This window comes from Dermacentor albipictus, chromosome 5 (assembly GCF_038994185.2).
Source record: "Dermacentor albipictus isolate Rhodes 1998 colony chromosome 5, USDA_Dalb.pri_finalv2, whole genome shotgun sequence".
In the NCBI taxonomy this organism is placed as follows: domain Eukaryota; kingdom Metazoa; phylum Arthropoda; class Arachnida; order Ixodida; family Ixodidae; genus Dermacentor; species Dermacentor albipictus.
Genome location: NC_091825.1, coordinates 87,464,623 through 87,486,604, shown reverse-complemented (window position 1 = coordinate 87,486,604; position 21,982 = coordinate 87,464,623). Strand labels below are relative to the sequence as shown.

General features: G+C 47.0%; 1 protein-coding gene across 11 annotated transcripts in view; it reads left to right on the top strand.

Annotated features, from left to right (window-relative positions):
• LOC135906845 (cytochrome b5 reductase 4) overlaps nucleotides 1-21,982 on the top strand; it is a 441,851-nt gene that overhangs the window by 33,150 nt on the left and 386,719 nt on the right. Inside the window, exon 1 of one of the 11 annotated variants that reach the window (XM_070538517.1) lies at nucleotides 4,145-4,289. The exons of the other annotated variants lie outside the window; for them this stretch is intronic. The gene's annotated coding sequence lies outside the window, so the exon portion shown is untranslated. Of the gene's footprint in view, nucleotides 1-4,144; nucleotides 4,290-21,982 lie in introns of those variants that run through there. 11 annotated transcript variants of the gene reach the window in all.

Here is a 21,982-nt window from a genome sequence, read left to right as displayed (position 1 = left end):
CCCATACAACCGCGTAGAGCGCAGGACTCTGCGATTCTAGACGTACTGCGCTCACCGAGAAAGGTTAGATAAACACCCACATAAGCGCAGTAGAGAATTGGCTATATGAGGCGGTTCGACCGGTAACTGTAGAAGCGTCATTCAAAGCAAGTAAATGTTCTCCACCTCCGGCAGCGTTTTCTCTACTTCCTTTTTAAGTAAAAAGATGTTGATCCACAAATATTCTCATAAACGGTTAACTTTTTTTTATTATTCGACTTTCCTTGCAGTTTGGTTGTTGCCTTGGCTCTCTCCCTTAGTAGATCGCTTAATTTCTCAACTCCTTGCGATTTTTGTTTCCAGTTGCCAAATTTGCAGGAAAAGTGCTATACAATTAGGGAAAAACAGACGAGCTAACGGGCGACAGTCATCTTGCTAATGGGTTTAAGGATTATTGCAGGGTTTCATGATGGACGCTCTTTCACATTATTTTATTTCCCACCTTATCTAACCCATATCACGTGTATATGGTTCCGGGCATCTGCCAGCGTCGCGGCGAGCCGTAAGTAACTCAAGGAAATAATGAAGCACAGGGAAAACTTAAACGCAATTGGCGTTTTGTGCGGCCGCGACTCGTTCCATGAGAGTATACAGACCAGCTAAGTAACAGCCGCATCCCTCTCCTGGTCCCAGGATCAGCCTAAACAAAGAAGGTTGAACTAACAAAAGCAAGAGCTATGCGCGTGACGGTGGAATAGATGGTGACAACTGAACGCATCTCGAGTTAATCGCGCGGGTGCGGAATCTATGAGAAAACTGTCCTTCACATTACAAGAGATGCCGATAACTACCGCCATCTAAAAGGAGTGAAAAAGGCAGCATAAGGCTGACCGATGAACAGCTGTCAAGTCTCAACATTAATCTGGCGGCGCTTTAGGAATGTGTGAGGAGTGGTGGCGTGGGTGGGGAGGGGGGGGGGGGGGGGTATGCCACTTGATTTCGGGGGGGGGGGGGGGGCCCGGGCCCCCCCGGGCCCCCCCCCTGGGTACGTGCCTGCCCCCCACGCATCCCATGCCATGCACGTGACAGCGGATTACGCCGTTTCCGGCGTCGACCCGCTTTTCGTCGCGCCATATCTCCGGATCGTTCGGAGTGCGAATTACGGGACGGGACAAGAACGCTGCATGTTGTCCGTGTGCGTTCTCGTCTTTTAATTCCCGTATTTCGCGCTGTGGCGACGATGCCTGTATACTCTCCGCTTTTGCACCGTATGAAGCTGCGGCAAACAGCTGTGAGATCTGAACGGTCTTTGAGCACGCGATTTAGCAGCGAATTTAGCAGGGTGCGACGTGCTATAGGCGATACTGTTGTATTTCTGGTGGGTGTAGGTCAGTGGCTTTCACGAGTAACTCGGCCGTAGTCTCGGATAGCGGCACCCGACCAGCCTGCGCTTGGGCGCAGGCGTGCGCTTGCTGGTTACCGCTGAGACGCTAGTTACCTGGAGTTCTTAGGAGCGAGAAGATGGGAGGGTGTGTTTGTGTCGAGTGAAGAATGTTGTGGGATTGGCTGCTGATCGTACCTCTCGTGAAACCGTGAAATCTGCAGCTCGCGCCTCTCGTCTGAAAACACGACAGTCCCATTGCGAGTTGGCGATCATGGCCAAAGCAATGACAACGTCCTGTCCTTCCACGGTGGTCGTTTGGCCACTGGTGGCGGGGATGACTTCACGCCCCTGGTTGACGACGTCGCTCGGGGCGTGCCACTGGGTGTGCGAACATGCGCAGCCAATCTGCAGAATGGGTGTTGTCGAAAAGAAGAGCCAAGAAGTGAAGTCGCGAACAGAAGAAAGTCAGTGCGGAGAAAGCCGTGAAGAGAACACAATGGGATCAGAGCGTGCGCTGAGCGAAGAGCGAAGAGTTAGCTTCAAAAATTATGAAGAATAAGCGAAGACAATATCGCTGAAAAAAAAAAAAACAATGCTTTACTCACTGATTCATACGAATGCGTGGGATCTGCCTTTTCCCCCCAAAAAATCACCGCTACCGCAAATATTCCTTATGATCTAATGGCGTCAAACGCACATGTAGTTTTTTTCTCCTTAGTAGATTTTATTAACCGTTAGCGTGCCAACAATGTTGAAGATGGACAAGCTGCCATGCCCACGCAGCTCGTCTCCTTAGTATGAAGTTTTCAGTCAAACAGTGGCTGCATCCCAGTCCGAATAATAGTAGTGATACACTTAACGATGTCTGTTTCTCATTGGGATATGATAGCGATGCCAGCGGGAACTGCCTAATTTCTTATTGTATTTGTCTGATGCTGAAAAACGGATGCCTCCGTATTCCTCAGAAATTAACGAGCCTCAGTCGTTGGTCAACATTTGTTTCTGACGAGACTGCTTTTCCGCCCTGACCAAGGCGATATCGCTTGTGTAAACGGTGGCATCGGGGTTAGGGCCAACAGTTTCGTTCTATTTTAGGTCCATCGCCTGAACGCCCTCTGACATAACGGGGAAGTCCAGTGCCTAGGAGGTTCTCTTATGGAACCCGAGGTCGGTAGTTGCACTCTCGAATGAGGCTTGTTCTGATTAAGTCTGCACGCTTTTCGCTATTCAGCAAGCTCATCTCACCCGCTAGACTGACATCCAATAGACACACTCACGAGTTGTGTGTATCTCCTTGTCATCGGGGCACCGAGGCGCTTAGATACATTTCTTTTTTGTCCGCACTGTAGAACACTGTAATGCTTTATGGGGTCATATGTACGATCTTTGGCGCCTGTTGAATTCGTTTTGTATATTTCGAACTATTTAGTTTACATTGTATCTTGTTTCCAGCTTTGCCATCCTTGTATCATGTGCTCCCCATTCCTGCGATGCAGTATGTTGAAATAAAATAAATAAATCCCCAGGTTCGCGGAGGTCGGAAGCGCCTGGCAACCGTGACATTGTTGCTGCTGAAATGGTCAGAGGCAGTCGAATTCAGTCCCGAGGGACTCAGTTCTCGATCCTGATGACCCTCTACTCAAAGTGCGGTGCCCGAGGGCACAAGTTCTTTTAACCTAGACCACGTAGAAAGTAGGGATACGTCATAGCTGACGACATCGTCGCCTTGTCGAAGCGGTGAAGGCAATGCAGTGACCATGCTAACTGTCCGATATCACTTCCGCAAGTAAACTGTCACGCGTGCAGAAAGGATGCGATTCCAAACGTGCCTCACCTCGTGTGCGGATGCGCATGACTGAGGACAGTCTGAATCAAGTGGTGTCAGCCTAAAACGGCGACATCCTTCAAGGAATGGTCCGATCACAGCGCCAACGTTAAAAATACACTTAACTAAAACACTTTGTTGAATGTAAGTGTTTGTCCTAGCTTTGTGTCCTCCTTGCTCTGTGATTGTGTCTTTTTTTTGGGGGGGGGGGGCTAAATTCATTGTTTTGCACTTAGATAACCCTACGGCTTCGCATGTGAACCTTGCACAGTGGGGCATGCCTTCCGTTATCCACATCCTCAAACGTGCCTCGGGTCACCATTTAAATGTATTATTCTCTCTCTCTCTTACTGTACGTAAGGTCATTCTACGCAAAAGAATAAAATAAACAAGTCCCAGAGTATTGGGCAGTTAAGGTTGATTATAGTGGAAAAACGAGTGAATAAAGGCAACTTATCGTACCTCCTGTACTACCAAAAGGAAGAAAGGATGGGTCGATGGGAAAACGTGAAATAGTGATGAGAAGTTCACTGAGAAAAGAGGTGGCGCGCATGAGGGAGACGAAATGAAAAGAGGCCACAGAAAAAAGAAAGGAAAATGAGGAAGATAAAGGAAACAGCCGGAAAGAAGCGAGCCAGCTGGGCAGAAGACAAAGCTTAGCCGAGGAGGGAAATATTGGCAAAGGGGCGGGAAGGAGGCGTAATGCGCGAAAGTTGGCGAAGAAAGAAAAGCGATAGAGTACGTTCCCCTCTCCCGCAGAGAGAAAAAAGAGCCGAAGGGGTTCTACACGTACGGGACACCGAGAGGCCAAAATGAAAAAGGGGAGAAGGGCGAATGGGGAAGGGGAGAAGCGCCGGTGGGGGCGCTGGGTGTTCTCGACTCGCCGGGCCTGGGGCCGCCGCGGCGGCGGGCGATCAACACACACACACGCACGCTCCACGCGCCGGGAAGCGGTTTTCGGGAGCTGGCTCCGTTCCCTTGTGTGTGTGTGCCGTGTGTTTGCTCTATCGCGAGCCTCGCACGGCGCTCGCCTCTTTCCACATTCCTCCTGCAGTACAGCAACGCGCCGGCGGCACCACGCCTGGGATACCCGCTGTCAAGGTGGGCATCTCGAGACGGGCCTTAGCGCTCGGCCTCGACTGTACTCGGTGTTGTTTTGCGATCGCACGTTGCGTGTGGCTCGTCCGCAGTGTGTTTGATCACTGTTCAACGCGAGGGCATGTGGGGATGGGCTTTAGCTCGCCTTGCGACAGGCTCGCTCGGCGTTGTCACCGCTCCTGCGTGCATGTTGTCTTGCGCGATCTTCGAACGAAAATGTTATAGTTTCTGGTCGATGTCGGTTGCTCTCTCGGCGCGTAGCTCGCACACGCGGCTTCGAAGCGCACGTGCTTTCAGCTTTCCCGCAATCAGATACAGCGCGTCCGCTCTGGCGCGAACTGTAACCCTGACAGATTTGCAGCGCGTTCGGTGTCCGCAGTCGACCCTGAACCGTGTTCCGCCTTGCGGTGACAGGTCGCAAACGATCCTTGATATTGTGGGCGTAGCGTGCGCATGTCTCGGAGTCGTTCTAGTTTCGTGCAGTATAGAAATATTGGTTAAGGCTAGTTGGCTTATAGCTGCAAGTTAAATCGCGTACTGCAGGGTGTTTACGCAAACGCGAATAAAGCCTGTCGAGTTGCATTGCCGGGTTTCATCTACCTGTTGGATTCACTTAAAGGGAAGCTGAAAAGTTTTCCAGAAAAAATGAGTGAACATCTGTACATAATGGTTTTCAACCCTCCGAATTCGAATATCGTATCCAAATTGAGCGAAAGAAAGCGCAAATATATTTTATTTTGACGAAAAGTGCAGCAGCGGACACGCCCAGCTCGTGCGTCTCGTTTCCGCCTGTGACGTCAACTCTGCGTCGTGACGTCAACTCTGCCGCTGCCGACCGCTGCCGCTACACATGAAGCGCGGTGCCAGGTAGTTTGGTGCTGTTTTCTGAGACGGTAATGGAAAATTTAGAGAGACTGCGTCTTTCTGAGGAGTTCGGCGTTACTCCCTACATGTACGAGCCGATTGCGAAGAGCCGGCCTCTCGAAGAAGCAAACGATGCTGGTGCGAGCAGTGCTTTAGACGCGAACGAAAGCAAAGCCTTGTGATCTCCTCGTGTTGGAAATGCTCTTTAGTGAGTGTGTTTTTTCCAAAGCGATCTAGTGATCTCGGCGATCTTTCGGTGATCTAGTGAGCTAGTTTCCGGTCAAACAACTGTAGTGTTGTGTTCCTGCATGCCTCCTCGTGGAACGTAAGCGGGGATGCGATCGTCGGCATTTGTGCGCTGTCCAAAGCTGTCGGCAATCTACAAAGACGGTTTAAACGCGCGAAAAGCTTCCCGGTTCATGCGGTACGTGTAGCGACCTTCATCTGTTGACTACCACTCACGTTGACTACGACTCACGTTGATTACCACTCACGTTGACTACCACGCACGTTGACTACCACTCTACATACACGCAGACGCACCAACAAAGGAATGCAGGGTCGATCCAAGCAGATACACGATGGCACGCACGCAGAAACAAGCGCGGTCAGGCACGGTCGCGGACGCTGCGAAGGAACGAAGCAGAGTTGACGTCACAACACCGCGGTTTCCGGTTTCCGCTCCGCTCGCTCACTCAAAGGGGGGCGGAGCTACAGCGCAATTTCAACCGACGATTACGTCGCTCCTAATTGAAAAACAAAAACCCAAATTTTACCGACATGGTTTATAAGTTTCCCGCATCCGTATATGAGCGTCTTATTGAATTCGACAGACTCTTCAGCTTCCCTTTAAGCGTGCTGCGCTACTCGGGCTGACTGAGTGTCGTGGAATGCTTTGTCAGCCCACTCGCTTGCATGCTAAGCTTAAACACTGTCGAACTGGTCTGGGGATTATAGTAATTGCTAATGAAACTGGCGGTCTGTTCCCATGGCTTCTTTTATTATGATTATTATTTTTTGGCTCAGTGTACCGGCTTGAGACTTTGGCGACTTCATGTAAACTCGGGCCGGATTGAGTTGGACTATACTTGACTCGGTGCCACTTTAATCAGGTTCATTGAAACGAAGGTAAAGGTACGAAGTGATCCTGTAACGATGCGATAAGGAAAGGGCGTAGGTAGAGAACGACACGGTCTGAAGCACACGCGAGGCGTCTATGTTTATCCATGGCTGCGCTGCCGTTTCGGCGTGATCGTTGCGCGTTTGACGTTCCCTCGTGCTGCTTCGACGCTGGCTTTCTCCCGTAACTGCATGCAGAAATAACTGCGCCTGATCACGGCCAGTGCCCTCCTCCCAGGAAGTACACGTGCGGGTGAGGCGAGACGTTTCCTGCAGCAGTGAAGAAAGCTTTCGCGCCGCTATACGTCCGTGTTCTGGCTGAATTGCACGTTTTGATTGTGTGTCATGTGTATGGTCGTGCTCGGGCGTGTATATATACTCGGTGCATGTACTGCAGTGCGCTCGTTGGTCGCGCTCGTGGTGTGCATACAGCCGTGTGTCGCGTCGTTTGTATGCACCTGTAGTGCATACTGTTTCGCGCTCGTTTGTCGGAAGGTGATTGGGCAAACTTGTGTGGATATATCTGGTGAGCCTTCGTCAATAACGAACGCTTAGTCGTGCTGCTCCCTTTTCTCCGTTGCTTGCGGTGTGCCATCTGAAAGCCGAATTTGTTATGCCACCCGTGGTGGCATGTAAACTCAGCTGTTGGTGCACTCACCCCGCGTGCGTCAGTAGTTCTTGGCTATGCAAATCACTTTTTTGCGCGTGCGGTACACGTTTCACCGGAATGTTGAGGTGCTATGTTTATGAAAAGCCGGTTAGCTGTAACTTTAGTAACTTTTATTATGCGTGAAACTATTTTTTTTTACATTCGATTGGCTTGTTATATACTGCGATGTGTTTATTATGGCCACGTTTGCTTTCTTAGGATAGCAAGGCTGTTCGCCGTATTTGCTCGTTAGGGAACAGTGATGCTCGGGGTGTGAAACACTTTACCTGCTGAATTCTATTTACGAAGTCTCATCGAACCCGAATAGAAGAAGGTGTAGTCACGCGTTAAGCTCAGTGCGTCTGTGTTAAAGAACGTCGGGAGGTTAATTGAAGCGCAGTTGTAATTTCCTTCTCCATTTTGTACCGTAGCTTTCGTGTCAGAATGTCGGAAGTGTCTTCTTAGTCGACATTCGGCGAGGAACGAGAAGCTCCGCGCTCTATAGACTTAACGCCGCGTCCATAGGCTTTTAACTAGGTTACGTGTACTTTGCGTCCGAGTAAGTGCGAGAGACCTTTGCGGCGAGGCACACGTCACTCCTGCCCGACTCCTGTCGAGCCATGCAAGAGAAGATTACTTGAGCCAGCTGCGAGAGAAAGAAAGGAAAAGAAAGAAAAAAAGAAAGAAAGAAAGGGGAAGGTCGTTCGGCTCGAAGCGCAGAGATGTGGAATGGCAGCTTTTGCGCGATTAAATGGAGGTCGCAGCCATAATCTGGAATTCCGGGCGCCGAACGTACATCTCCTTTTAGCAATTATGTGACATGCTAAGATGATTTGGCTACTCGTTCTCCCACGCGTGTCTTCAGGTCGGCACTTTCCCGCACCGCGTTTCAGAGTAGAGCAAAAAAGGAAAAAAAAAAAGGTTTCAGGGCCTCGGGCTGCACGTGAAAATTCCTTAGCCGCTTCGCTTATTCTGCTTTGGCGCGGACAAATGTGCGCGACATTCGCTGTTGAGGTGGGATTTTAGACACTTGATCACATTTGGATGCGTTGCTTGAGCCACTATACAAGGCGATCTTTTTTTTTCTTTCTGGTTTTATACGGCACTCGCTGGCTTCTGTGAAAACGGCATGGGATGGTAATCAGGGAACTTTGCTGCGCATTGGATATATTTTGTATAGAAACGAAAAGAAAGAAATATGACGCGAAAGAGGGTCGCCCACAAGGAATGTGAGCGTGCTCGTGGGGCTTATGTAAATGTTGCAGCTGATTATTCATTCGTCGCAGAAAGCCCGGCGAGAGCTGGGACTACGCGAAATTTCGCGCTGAATGCGACTACAGCGGCGTTGAAAAGTGCCGAAAAAGAAAAACAAAACAAGAAAGAGCGAGAAATCTGGCGCGGCTTGTTCTTTCGTATCTGAAAGAATAAATGGATGTTAGAGCAATGCCTTTGAAGCGGGGTGGTAGCTGGCGCCGCGATGCTCGTTAAATTTACTTTTCTGCTGCGCTCAGTACGGTCCTCTAAAAATCCTATACTTCTTGCTAACGAGCACATCATTACCTCAGTAAAGCATTTTTTTTTTACATTTTGCGCTTCAATTACCTTCACTCCACCAGTCATCGAGATGTCTTTCACTAATCTCCCTCCCCCGCCAGGTTCGCTCGCATTTCCCCTGCTATCTCTAAAGCCTCAGGAGCCGCGCGTGCCGTAACAGCGTTCTCATTTACTACTGGATGGAACACTGTTAGCGTCGGCTTACGAACTGTTGCTCAGAGGTGTGCTTTTGTGAGTAATTCGTGCCACGAATGCCCCATGAACCTCTCTATGAACTATAAAACAGAGGGTGTAAGCAAGGTGTCCAACCGAACCGGAACTGAACCGAAAACTCGAGCCGGAACGTTATCTTCAGCTGAAGCGGAACTGAACAGACCCGTTATTTATCCGCCGTCTCGGAGCCGAACCACGAACCGGAACTTATTGCAGGAACCGTTCCGAACCGGTTCGACGAAGGCACAGTGAACGCTTTGCTAGGGCACGTCAAACTGGAAACTTTGAACAAAGGCTCGAAGCCTCCCCTAGTCTCAAACACAATTTCGACGCTGCATGCAAGACCCAAGTAACTTCAGACAGCTCAGTTGTGAAAGACACTCAGTTGCTCACTTGTGACAGACACTCATTATGTGCTGCAAATCCTTGTGCCACGAAAGCCGCCCTTTATGCGATCTAAGCTGCGGTCGCCTTACTTGTTTTTGCGCACCTCGATCCAGCGACCTGAACAACTCTGTTCTGTGCTCAGCGTTCTAAGCATTAGCGTCTGTCTCGGCGGTATACATATGCACGGTGGGCTGAGCTGCAGTTGCAATCCAACTATTCACGGGAAAGCCATAGCGCTCAAACTCTCTAAGTTCTTTCCGGTGCTGCTTGACGTCATGTTTGACAGGAATAAGATTTATGTGACAATGACGGTGAAAGAAACAGGGGTGTCAAGCCCTCAGTTAAGCTTACATAAGAAATACGACACGTGATAAATAAGGTAATATCTTTATTTAGAACTGTAACTAATTTTCAGTGAGGCGCAAGCTTGCGTTACTTGGTGCAGGTACTCGGGGTGATACCACGCCATCCGTGTAGGTTGATGTAACTGCGAAATAAGACAAGTAAACTTGGAGAAACTCAACCTCAGTAGCTGCTGTTTCGGTGCAGAGTGCCATCGCCATAAACTAACTGATCTGCATCGACTACACAGCGAGCTACAAATTCGTGCCAAAACCCGCAATGCAATAGGCGCGTTAATGCAAACACTTGCGAAAAGAAAATGGGACAGCTTCTAAATTTCATCCTTTTGAAGTAACGGAGCTTTGATGGGTGCCAAGCCTCGATACACCGTGTATCCAATTTCTTGCGTAACATCAAAAGCACCAGATATACGCGGTCTTTCCCAAATCTTCGTGCATGCACGCAAAAAAATAATAATAAAAAAACATTTTGTAAACATTCAGGTGCATCATTGTGGTCACCTTCAAAATACTCCGCATTAGACAAAATACATTGCCTTAACCTCTTCTATTGCTCGAAGCAGCCTTGGAAGTACACCTCTGCTAAGCTCTTCAGATGCGGTGTCGTCTGCTTTTGAATTGTTATCACAACTCCGAAATGCCGCCCCCAGGAGCACTTGTTTACATTTGGCGAAGAATATAAAAGTCGCGTTCGGGTAAATCCATCAAATAGGGAGGGTGTTAAAGCACAGTGATGGAATTGTGTGCCAAAATCTCTTGGGCTACCGATGCATAGTGCGCAGTTGGCATTATCGTGGTTCACAATACAGCGTCCCTCTTTCGAAAAGTTTGGTCTGACGGAGCGCACACTATCTCTAAGACGCTTCAGGACCTCCACTTACAAAACTGCTTTAACAGTTTGACTTTAAGGCGTAGCTCCGTGGTGCACAATTCGATGGCATTCGCAAAAAAAAAGAAAGAAAAAAAAAGAACCGCTATCAGAATGACATTAAGTGTTAATTGCTTTGTTCCGCGATTTTCTTGGCCTTGGCTCATCTTTCTTTTTCCATTCCGTGCACTCTAACTTCCGCTCGATGTCCTATTCGTAACCTTACGTTTCGTCGCTAGTGACGGCGCTTTGCACGAATTTATTTCTGTCGTCTGAAGCTTTCCAATCAGTGCGCCATTCATTTCGCTGCAACATTTGCTCAGGTGTCAACAGTCTCGGCACCATCTTGGTGGAAACCTTTCGCATTTCATTTCTACATTTTCTCCCCGTTCAAAACACGTTGTTTGCTGATGACTGTGTCTTATTTAACGAAGTTAACAGCGGTGCAGGTGAAGTTTCCTTAAACTCTAGCCTTTAGAATATTTACACCTGGTGAAGGTAGTTTAGCATGCAGCTTAGTACAAACAGAATGGTTTACATGCAGATAAGTAGGAAAGAGCACCCGTTAATGTTGATGATGTTGCATGTAAACCCTTACTTCAAGTCGAGGAATATAAATACCCTGGTGTTACTATAACACGTAAGCTTATCTGGGATAAGCACATTTCTGCTACATGTTCTTCGTCGTTCAGAAAGCTTTGTCTGCACGAACACAAATTAATGAAGGGGCCCCAGGCAACTAAACTTGTGGCTTCGTGCTGCATTATAAAAGCCAAACTTGAATATGCAGTGATTATCTGGAACCCGTACACAAAACGAAAAACTTGATGCCTTAAGAAAAAAAAAAATAGCGAGGCGCTGTTTGTTTTATATTCTCTAAATATCTTTCAACAGTCTCGCCTCCTAACGCAATGAATAAACCACGTACTGAAGCACTGTAACTGCGCAGCGAAAATTGTAAAGCTAAAGTTTTTCTTTCTCAATAAGAAGAGCCAGCTGTACCTTAATACGTATATAACCTCCGAGAGGACGGCTGACAAGAAAGACACCGACGCGCTGCATCATTAAACCCGTACTTCGCTAGGATGAACATCTTTAAGCTTTCCTTGCTTCCCGCGCAATAATTGAGGGGAATGCGTTGCCCTTATCCCTTCTTACTAGTACAGAATGTATTGAGCGTGTTGACTCCTGAGGATGCTGCATTGTACAATTGTATTTTTTCATCTCTTTCTTTTTTACTCTTTTTTTCTCTCGTTGCAGTGTATTAGCCGTTGTTCGTTCTCTCTTTTTGTTCCTTTCTTACAGTTTTTGATGGATTCGCGAGTTGCCTTTAACGCACAGCTATCGCTTTTTTTTTTCTACGCACCTATGCCATTGTTCCTCTTGTGCATTTCCGTACATGTTACTTGACCCTTCTTTTTGTACCAAGGCCACTCCTGCATGGCCTCCTACACGGTCTCCAGTATTCTCTGACTTACCTAAAAGAAGGTTCTAGATTTTTGGGCAAAATCGGCTTTCCCGAGCCAAATGCATCTAACATATCATCGTAACAGCAAATATGTGGTCACTGAACGTAAGAGAACGCACACCATCGATGGTTTCTTCTTCGCAAAAGGTGGAGGGGCGTCCTGATCTTTCATAGTCCTCGGGATCTTCACGGTCTTCCGAAAACGCTGGACCCACTTGAACACAGTTGATTCCTTTAAGGCATCCTTTCCATACTCATTTCGCAACGTTAGGTAAATTTCTGCATCATTCTTGCCGAGTTTCATTAGAAATTTGATATTGATCATTTGTTCTGTCTCTTCATGGGCCTTCATTTCGACAAAGATGCACAAAGAGTGCATGCATAAAATTGTGCATTGTCCTAGAGCAGTTCGACCCGTACTGGAGGTCAACCGGATTCTTTCATTTCGTTTCAGTTATTTCGGAAAATGCCCAAGAACAGCTATAGGCCTTACCCCCGTATTCAGAAATGCATCTTAATTTGAAGCCCATGCTTGACTTGATTTAAACGACGCCTGTCGTCAACGCACCAAAAGAAACGCAATGAGCGTCTTCAGCGCGTTCGCACCAGGCGTCATTTATATCAAGTCGAGCATGAGCTTCAAGTTTAGTTACATTTCTGAATACGGAATACGTATTGGTGCACTAGCAAAACAAAAAAACAAAACAGAAAACCTGGAGAAACAGTGGCACAAAATTGAAAAAAAAAGAACAGCTACACTACACCCTCTCCCAATTCTTTGCTGACTCACTGTACGAAAGTTTGGGACAGATCTCGTAGGTATGCGTAAGTACTGTAATGTAGTGGTATCTGGAAAAAATAATATGCCCCATCGCGGAAACGGGACTCACGAATAAAATGCGCACGGATGCAGCGTGCAATTGGAGCTAAGGCCTCACATTTCATATCTGCATATTGTCTTGAACAAACCTAGTCCTCCATACCGCATTTCTCTATTCTATATTTCAATTGAACTTTAAGAATTCGTCGCAGCCTTGCCAGTAAAGAAAAAAAGAAATGTACAAAACAATTTAACGTAATATGAGTGAGTCTTTTATGCAAATACATTTAATACTTAATTTTTTTTTTCTAAAAGCTTACACTTCGAGTCAGCATCATGACCTTTCGCATTTATGACCCGGAAACATCAAATCGCTTGCTTGCTTGTTTGTTTTTTTTCAGAGCGAATAGCTTTCTTTGACGCTTTCGGCCGTTTTCGTGGTCGGTCGGTGCTTCTGATGGTCGGGGGTCGGTTTTGTTAAAGAAAACGTTAGGTCCCTTCGCTATCACGCTCTTTCGTTCGCTTGTTCGCGCATTGATTCGTTCCTTCGGGCTCTACACTTACATTGACTGTCGTCATCCATGGTTTCTGCACAGTTTGAAAGAACTTTTGAGACGGCCTTCGTATATCGATCCGTGTCACGTAAGTTTACAAAATGACACAAAGAAGTTTTCTCAAATTAACCGTTGGACCATTAGGGTTACAGAATGGTTGCCAATAGAAGGGAAGCGCAGTCGAGGACGGCAGACAACTAGGTCGGGTGATGACATTAGGAAATTTGCAGGTGAAAGTTGGAATCAGTTGGCGCAGGACAGGGGTAATGGTAGATCGCTGGGAGAGGCCTTCGTCCTGCAGTGCACATATAAGGACAGGCTGATGATGATGATGGGGAATTTGTGAATGAGGCTGGAAAACGTTGTTTTCTAAAAAAAAAAGTGGTTTTACTTATTTACAGACCTTTATTAACCGGTATGAACCGGTTTAAACCGGTTCGAAATATTATAGTTTTGATCTGGAACTGAACGGAAGCGCAAGGTATGCAGAATTCTGAACCAGAACCGGAACCACGCACGAAAGCTTTTTGGTTCGGCACCCCGCGTCTAGGTGTATCAAAGTGCGGAGGTACAGCATTCGACATTTCCAGGGCACCCTAGAAACAGTAGGGCTGTGTCACGAAAAATTCTGGGATTTTGCATACCGCAGCCACGATCTGGTTATAGGGCACGCTGTAGGGGGGCACTCCGGATTAATTTTGGCCACGTGGGACTCCTTGACGGGCACCTAAATCTAAGTACCGGGAGCGTTTTTACATTTCACCTCTATAGTAATGAGGCTACCGTGGCCAGGATCGAACCTTCGAAACCAGCAGCGCAACGCTATAGCGACTATACGCTACCGCGGCGGGTGGACTGCGTCATTGCTCCCCCAATGTAATGCAGGAGCCTGTCTGTGGTATACGCATCAGACTGGCCCGTGAGGTTTGTTTCAGTTGAACTCTGGCCGGCTCAGTTAACTTAGAAGAAAATGTTTGATAAAGCGAAGTTGAGCACACTGATGTCGCAGTGCACATGAACAGTGCAGTCATTTAATTTTACTCTACGTATATTCCTATAGGGAAGTGCCATAATAAACTCTAGATATTCCTTAAAATTGTGCGTATGTGAGAACCTTTCTTTGCTGTACGGCCTTATTTTAGAAGGTTTTGTCAGCTTTTATAAGTCAGGTCGTATACGTAGTCACCTGGCTTATGATGTCGGGTTTCATCGCCCGGAGGACTTTGATCTAAAGAAATGAATTGGCTTTCAGATGACATTTTGTTGCAAGGCTGCAGTGTAGCGCGTCGTAAGAAAAGGTGTTCTGAAAAGCTGTAGTCTCCGCGATTTCGTACTTTCTCAAGAGCATCGCGGGCTTCTGACAGGATTTCTTTTCATGTAGTTACTCGTGGGGATTCATCACGAGGAAGATTGCCCAATAATGTAGAGTGGCTGCGGATTTTGCCTTTCCATAGAAAATACTTCGCAACCCACATAGTGTAAAATATAATACATTGTAGAACCGCGTACTAAGTTGTAAGTAAAACCGTTTATCGTATAGTAAACACAAAATTTCTGCTAGAAGCTAACCTGGGTGGCAAAAGCAACTGAATTGTTGCGTTCACTGTGACGGAAAGCGTCGGTTTAGCGTAGCATTGAAGCACTGCCACATGACGTGTACGCTTTACTCTGAAAAAGTAATTGACTTGTGTCACCAATCTTCAAACATATAATTAATATAGTAGAGCAGTAATTGGCGCATGTAAAAAAAGTACTTGAGTCGAATCCTAATTATAAATGGGCATCACATTTGGTAGGTAGTTTCAAGTTAGATTCAAATCATATATTTCTAGACGACTACCCTAAACTCCATTATTACATAAATGGAACATTTGCTCCCGAAAAGATAGTTTTCATATTTCGAATCGGCACAGCTTGCTGTTGTTATTCGCGGGCAAGCTCTCAGTGCCAAATTGAGGCAGCCGCACTTTTGGTGTTGCACCCTTTGTCTCTAAAGAATAGCGTGCCGTGCGCATTGAAACCTGCAACGACAGTTATGAGGTGTTGGGACTTTTCTCTTAGCTTCGTTTCTATTGCGCAATGCTCCTACATATAGTCGGTGGCAACCTAAGATTTTAATGGCTATACCTGCGCTGTCCAACTCGGACACATTTTTCATAGCTGCACCAGCCAATTAGGGTCGCTTATTTATCTTATCTCTAGTAGTTTTTGTGACTTTGAAACAGCTAGTTTCACCGTACAGACGTGTTCTTGTGTCACTGGTTGTTTCGAGGTGAAACCGGTACGTCCAGGCAAGTTTTATGGGTGATCATGATATCAGTGCTCAACAAAAGGTAACGTTTTGGCCCGGAGCAACCTGCTTTTGTTCTCCAATCAGCCTAGCATTTGCTCTAACGGAACAATACGTCCTTAAGCTACGAGCGCACTCCAGCTGGCTCGGCTCTCTTTCAGAGCTGAACGGAAAGTGCGTTGCGCTTTTGTAGGCGGAGCTTGTTTGTAACTCTTAGGTTGTCACCGACTATGGTTTTTGTTTTCATCCACGCTACAACCTGTATAGGAAGGAAGGAGTAAAGCAGAAGGCAGGGAGGGTGACCAGAATAAGGTCCGGTTGGCTACCCTACACCGGAGGAATGGGAAAGGGCAAAACAAAGATGACAGGGAGATAGAGGAGGGAAGGGAAGAAGGAAATTAGTGGTGAGTTCGCTGATGCGTGTGGTCTAACAGTAATTCCACTAATAGTCGCAGGTGTTCGCACAAGCCCGTACAAGTACAACCTGTACAAGTAACGCGATATGTATGCAGGACAAGGGTGGAGCGATCTGTTGCCAAGTGGCGCGGGGAATTGTCGGCCTCAAACACCGCCTAAATGTCTCGCTCGGGGTGGGAGAGAGAGAGAGAGAGAGAGACGAAGCTGGAAAGGCAGGGGATGGTAACCAAGAACATTCCCAGTTGGCTGCCTTACACTTGGTAGAGGAAAAAGGGCAAATATAGTTCAGAAAACGGAAAGTTAAGAAAATAGTCATAGAAGCTGTCAGTGCGAACACACTTTCGCGGAAGAACGTTCGCTAACAGGCACAATCATCCGTGCAGTCCAGTTGCCATGATGAAGTGCAACAGGTGAAGGCCCCAGTATCTTTTCCTTTGAGAGTGGTCTGCTATCCAAGTGATTGAGACTAGCGCGTGGAGGACATTGTTGAGCGCTAAAAGATGGGCAGGGGCACAGAAGGTGCTCTGTTGACTCGTCACACCCGCAAAAATTGCACGCGGCTCTGTTGGCGATTCCACTTAGGAATGGATATCGGCATTCGGGACGGAAAGGTTAACTGTCCCTACGCCCGTCGCTGTCGTTTGCGGAAGTTCTTTTAATCTTCGAAGATCGTTGTCCACGGCGGCTCGCGTGTCCGCTCTAGCAGACGTGCTTCGTCAAGGCGCGTTTCTTTTTCTTTTTCTTTTTCCTTTTTGCAGCAATTTACTTTTCAGCTGACCTGTTTCACTTGAACTCACAGAAAATACAGGTATTACGCTATCTGCGGATTATCGAATGTAAATAAATTAATCTACACTTGAATTCGGCACATTTTAACTACACACTTCAAATCGTTCCTTTTCGTGCATACACACTTGCAAGGGGACATTATTTAGTACTGATAGTGATCCAGATGCCTGTGTTATGTTTGAACTGCCGGAGATAATGAAAGCAGTTCTTAATTTTGAACATGGGGCGTGGGCTAAAGTTCCTGATAGATCGTATATATTAAAAAAAATTGTATATTATCGGTGCAGCTTTTACAGTTGTCGTTGTTGCCTCGAAACATGGCTTGTACCCACAGAGGGGATTGGCCACACTAGGTTGATTGAAAAGAGCATCTGAAAAATATAAATGGAAGCACCAAAAGGGGTGAAAGAAACCAAGCTGGGAGGTAGTGACATCGCCCACCCGTGCTGGCTCCTTTTTGTTCTTTATTTTCATCGCGGAAAAAATCCAGTTTTGTCCTCTCAGACACACTGCTCGGTGAGACGCGTATGGAGCGCTGCATTTTCTGTACTCGGACGCTTTGGAATGCACCCACACGCCAGCATGCGACAGAGGCGCATGTCACTAGACCGCTTTGATGTGCGCCGTCGTCATTCTCTGCTCCGCACTGCGACAGTGACCGAAGGTGAGCCGACGAAGTCAAAAACGCAGCGCCAGCCTCGAATTAAGGGACGGCAGGTTATTCCCGAAAGTGAAGCCTTCTTTGCGACGCTGTGAACATTTGTGCCCGTTTTGTTTTCTCGTATTATTCCCGAGTACGCGTTATCTGAAGTGGCGAATTCAATTTGGAAGTGCTTTGAACGTTCCGCCGTGCTGTTGCAACAAATTTAGGCCTCTAATAAAACGTACCTGCTCGGCGTCCGCGTTTTAGAGAGACATAGAGAGAAAAACATAAAGAAGGAAACGCAGGGGCTCAATCATGGTCGCCCCCAGCTGCCAACCCTACAGGTGGGGAAGGGAAATGAACAATAAGAACGAAAACTTAGAGCCAATGTTCGCGCACCCGCAGAGGAATTTTCGCTCACGTATAGCGCATTTGCATTCAAGAAACGCATTAGCGCTTTGGTGCTCTCGTGCATACTATAGAGTTCTTCCGCAAGGTCCTATAGGATCGCAACTTTGTGATTATGAAGGCGCACGTTTTAAACGCGCCAGCGTGATGCATCGAACGTTCAAGATGTTTGGAGCCAGCAGAGCTGGATGCATTCGCTTTGCTTATTCTTTGAAGTGTTGACTCGAATTCCGCGCTTCGTTTGCTACCCTCGTGCGGGTTTATATGCAGCTGGGCATGCATTTTTGCAGCGACAAATTCGCGTTGTTCTTGCAGCTAAAGTTTGCGTGCAGCGCATAGCAACTGGTTGTGTGGCGCGCTTGAGCATGTATGTATGGCCTGCGACTGTTCCAGTGCCAGAGGTATTGGAAACGCGATGCACGGTAGTAGTGCAAACGTTGTTGTGTATTGAATGACGTGATCCTGGGAAATCGGCCATCGAAGGCTCGGCTATCCATCTAAAATAAGAAGTACAGCTAACAACGAGCCAAGCGAATAAAAATTGTTAAACAACAACCTGACGCATGGCAGACGTGATCGTCAAGTGTTCCGCCTGCGCGTCTCATTTCCTGTTATGACGTTGAGCCACCGTGAATCGATTAGCGAAAAAAGAAATTATGGGCTTTTACGCGTCAAAAACACGACATAATTATGAAGCACGCCATAATTGGAGACTCCCGACTAATTTTTAACACCTGGGGTTCCTTAACATGCGCCTTAACCCTTTAAGGCGCCTTGTACACAATTGTGTACATTGTATTTCTGGTGTTTTTTTCACGTTTAGGGCGCGCAATTTTCTATTAGGTTGGCTTTAGCGCATTCCCAAACTTTAAACTGACAACCATGTGCATTTTGGGCGCCATTTGTCGCATTTCGGTGAAGATGTTCATATCAAAACAAGAAATGGCGGATGCTGGAGCAGCAAAGAGCGGTGAGTCAAGTTCTTATTTTTTTAGAGCCACTTTTTTTTATTGTGGCAATGGAAAAAAATTAGACGCGCTTGTGCATGGAGGAGGAATAAACATTTATTGATGAGGCAAAAAAAAAATGGTGGAAGGGAGCGGTGCAGGGTGGGTCCCTATTCCAAGACTCCAGTGGCCATCGCGACCCGCCCAGCTTGGTCCAAGAGGCCTTTCTGGGCCTCGAGGTCAGCAAGAGCGAGGATGGCCTCCCAGGGCTCCCTTAGCAAGGTGAGTACCAAAGGTGAATTAATGGCATGAGGTCTTTTGGCGCACTCCCATGTTACGTGAGGCAATGAAGGCCATGACCCGCACCACGGGCAAGAGTTAGTGTACATGGTTGGGTTTATTTTATGGTATCTACCCAAATGTGGGTAGGTATCCGTCTGTATTCTTCTATATTTCTGCGCCTCCTCTACATTGAGTAGTTTGTGGGGTGGGGCGTACTGTTGCCGGGTTCTTCGCTGGTGCTCCAGTATATCGCGGACCAATAGACGATCGTCTTTTTCATCGTTGTGCGTATCTCTAGCTCGGTTAGTAAGGCCTCGAGCTAGAGTGTGTGCCTGTTCGTTTCCCGAGATACCCTCGTGGCCAGGACACCATAATATTGCATGATCTTCTTTCAATGTGTCGCCTATGATCTTAAGGGCGACTTGTGGTATGTTGCCTTGTAGGTACATTCTGCATGCCACTTGTGAATCGGACATTATTAAAGCTGAGCTGCTTTGCTTTTCCTTGTATGCGATAGCGAGAGCAATCGCCGCTGCTTCCGCTGTAGCAGTGCACCTAGTACGTATCGAGGCTGATGTGTGAAGCGTTCCCTGGCGTGTGGGTTGAACTGCCACTATTACATGTCCTTTGCTAAATCTAGCTGCATCAGTATACATTACATCTTGATTACTGCCGAAGGTTTTCTGAAGATGTTTAGCTCTCGCTTGTCTTCTCGCTGTGTGATAAGTTTTGTTCATGTTGCGTGGGATTGGGGAGACCACTATGCGCTCGCGTATTGGATCCGGCATTGCGGTCGTTTGTTCCCTGGAATACTGCGGTCGCAATGGGTAACCTAAACGCGACAGAACGTTTTTACCTGTGCTTGTGAGGCATAGTCGTTCTCTTTGTGTCATGAGAACGGCTGCTCTTAACTCTTCAAATGTGTTGTATATGCCTAGAGCTTGCACCCTCTCGTTTGCCGCATTCTTAGGAAGCCCAAGCGCTGCCTTATACGCGCCACGTATTAGTAGGTCGATTTCTTTGATTTCCGACGGGGTTAGCTCTTGATATGGTAGTCCGTATGTTATTTTGCTAAGAATAAAAGCCTGGACTAGTGTTATGGTTTCGTTTTCGTGGAGCCCTTTACCTTTCTTTGTAATTCTGCTAATTAGTCTAGCGATGCTCCTCGTGCTTGATTTTAGAGTCGCAATGGTGTGAGTGGCTCTTTTGTTGCTTTGTAACCATAGTCCTAGTATTCTGATCATATTTCTTTCTGGTAACGTCTGGTCACCCATAGTTAGGTGGATGTTCGGTTTGTGTCTGTAGTTACGCCCGTGGATCCGGATAAACTCAGATTTTTCCGGAGCGCATTGCATACCGTTTTGTTCTGCGAAGTCCTTCACCGAGTCGATAGCCTCCTGGATAGTTTGTTCTTTTTGCCCTAACGAGCCTTTGCAGGCCCATAACGTGATGTCGTCTGCGTAAAACGCGAAGTTGAGGTCGTTAATTTTCTCTAGTTGTCGTGCCAAGCGGTTCATTGCGACATTAAATAGAAGTGGTGAGAGGATGGCACCCTGTGGTGTGCCTCTGTTAGGCATTGGGAGTTTGGAAGATCGAATATTTTCCATACCTATTGTGGCTTTACGTTCAGTAAGGAAAGAGCGGATGTAATTGTGGATCCTAATTCCACAGCCCATTCTTTCGAGCTCTTCAAGTATGAGGGTATGGGAGATCGTATCAAAAGCGCTTTTTAAGTCAAGCGCTGCTATGATGTTCTCTCCCCCTGTAGGTACATTTTGCAGCACGTCATCTCGTAGCCTTACGAATATGTCTTGTGTAGTAAGATGTTGTCTGAAGCCGTACATGTTGTGCGAGAGAAGTTCGTGCCCTTCAATATAGCTGGTAAGCCTGATATGAAGGACCTTTTCGAAAAGTTTGCCTAAGCAGGAGGTTAGCGATACTGGCCTGAGATTCTGAAATGTTCTTGCTTTCCCCGGTTTAGGTATTAATATGATGGTCGCTTCTTTCCATTGATTAGGAAGCTCTCCCGTTTCCCAGATTTTCTCATTGAAGTACCGGGTTAGGCGTTCCAGTTGCTGATCACTCATATTTCTTAACATAGCATTCGTGATGCCGTCCTCGCCTGGGGCTGAGTTACGTTTTAATGCTAGAGCGGCGGCATATACTTCTTGTTTCGTTATGGGTGCATCAAGCTTGGGATTATCCATGCCTTTGTACTCTCTCTTATCGATGTTATCTCCTCCTGTCCCGATGTATCTGTCTGCCAGGGTTTGGATCAAGGATGCGTCATCCCCCTTAAACTCTCCTACCAATGTGCGTAATGCTCTAGTAGTGACTGTTTTTGTATTGTATGGATCAAGCATGCTCCGTAAAATTGCCCATGTTTTGGTTGTTGAGAGCGTTCCCCGTAACGAGTCACAAAATTGTATCCAGTTGTTCGCTTGTAGTTGCCTAGCATACTCATTTGCTTGTTCTGTCAGTTGTTCTATTCTAGCTCTGAGCTTTCTGTTTAAGCGCTGTCGCTTCCATCGTTTAGTAAGACTTCGCCTGCCTTCCCACATATGGACGAGGTGGGGATCCACTACCGGTGTTTTTTCGCTTAGCGCGACGTGCTTTGTGTTAGTTTGGTATGCCTGCATCATTTCGTCTACCCATTCTTCTATTGAATCTATTGGATGCTGAGGGGTCGGGTAATGTCGATATGCAGTCCAGTCTGTAAGTTTCGCGTTTCTGAAAGGCTTTCTTAATTTGGGAGTCGTAGTGGAGTAACTAATAATATAATGGTCACTTCCCAGATTTTCATCCAGGTTCCTCCACTGTCCCTCTTTTACGTTAAATGTAAAGGTGAGGTCTGGGTACGTGTCTCCGCAGACGCTATTTCCAAGTCTCGTGGGGGCGAGGGGTAAGGTCTCTAGTTGCATGTTATATTTGTCTACTGCTTCTACTAGGTTTCTGCCCTTTTTTGTATTTGTCCTATAACCCCAATTGGTGTGGGGAGCATTAAAATCCCCGACTAAAATAAACCTGTCTTTTTTTTCCAGATGTCCAAGCGCCCATTCAAG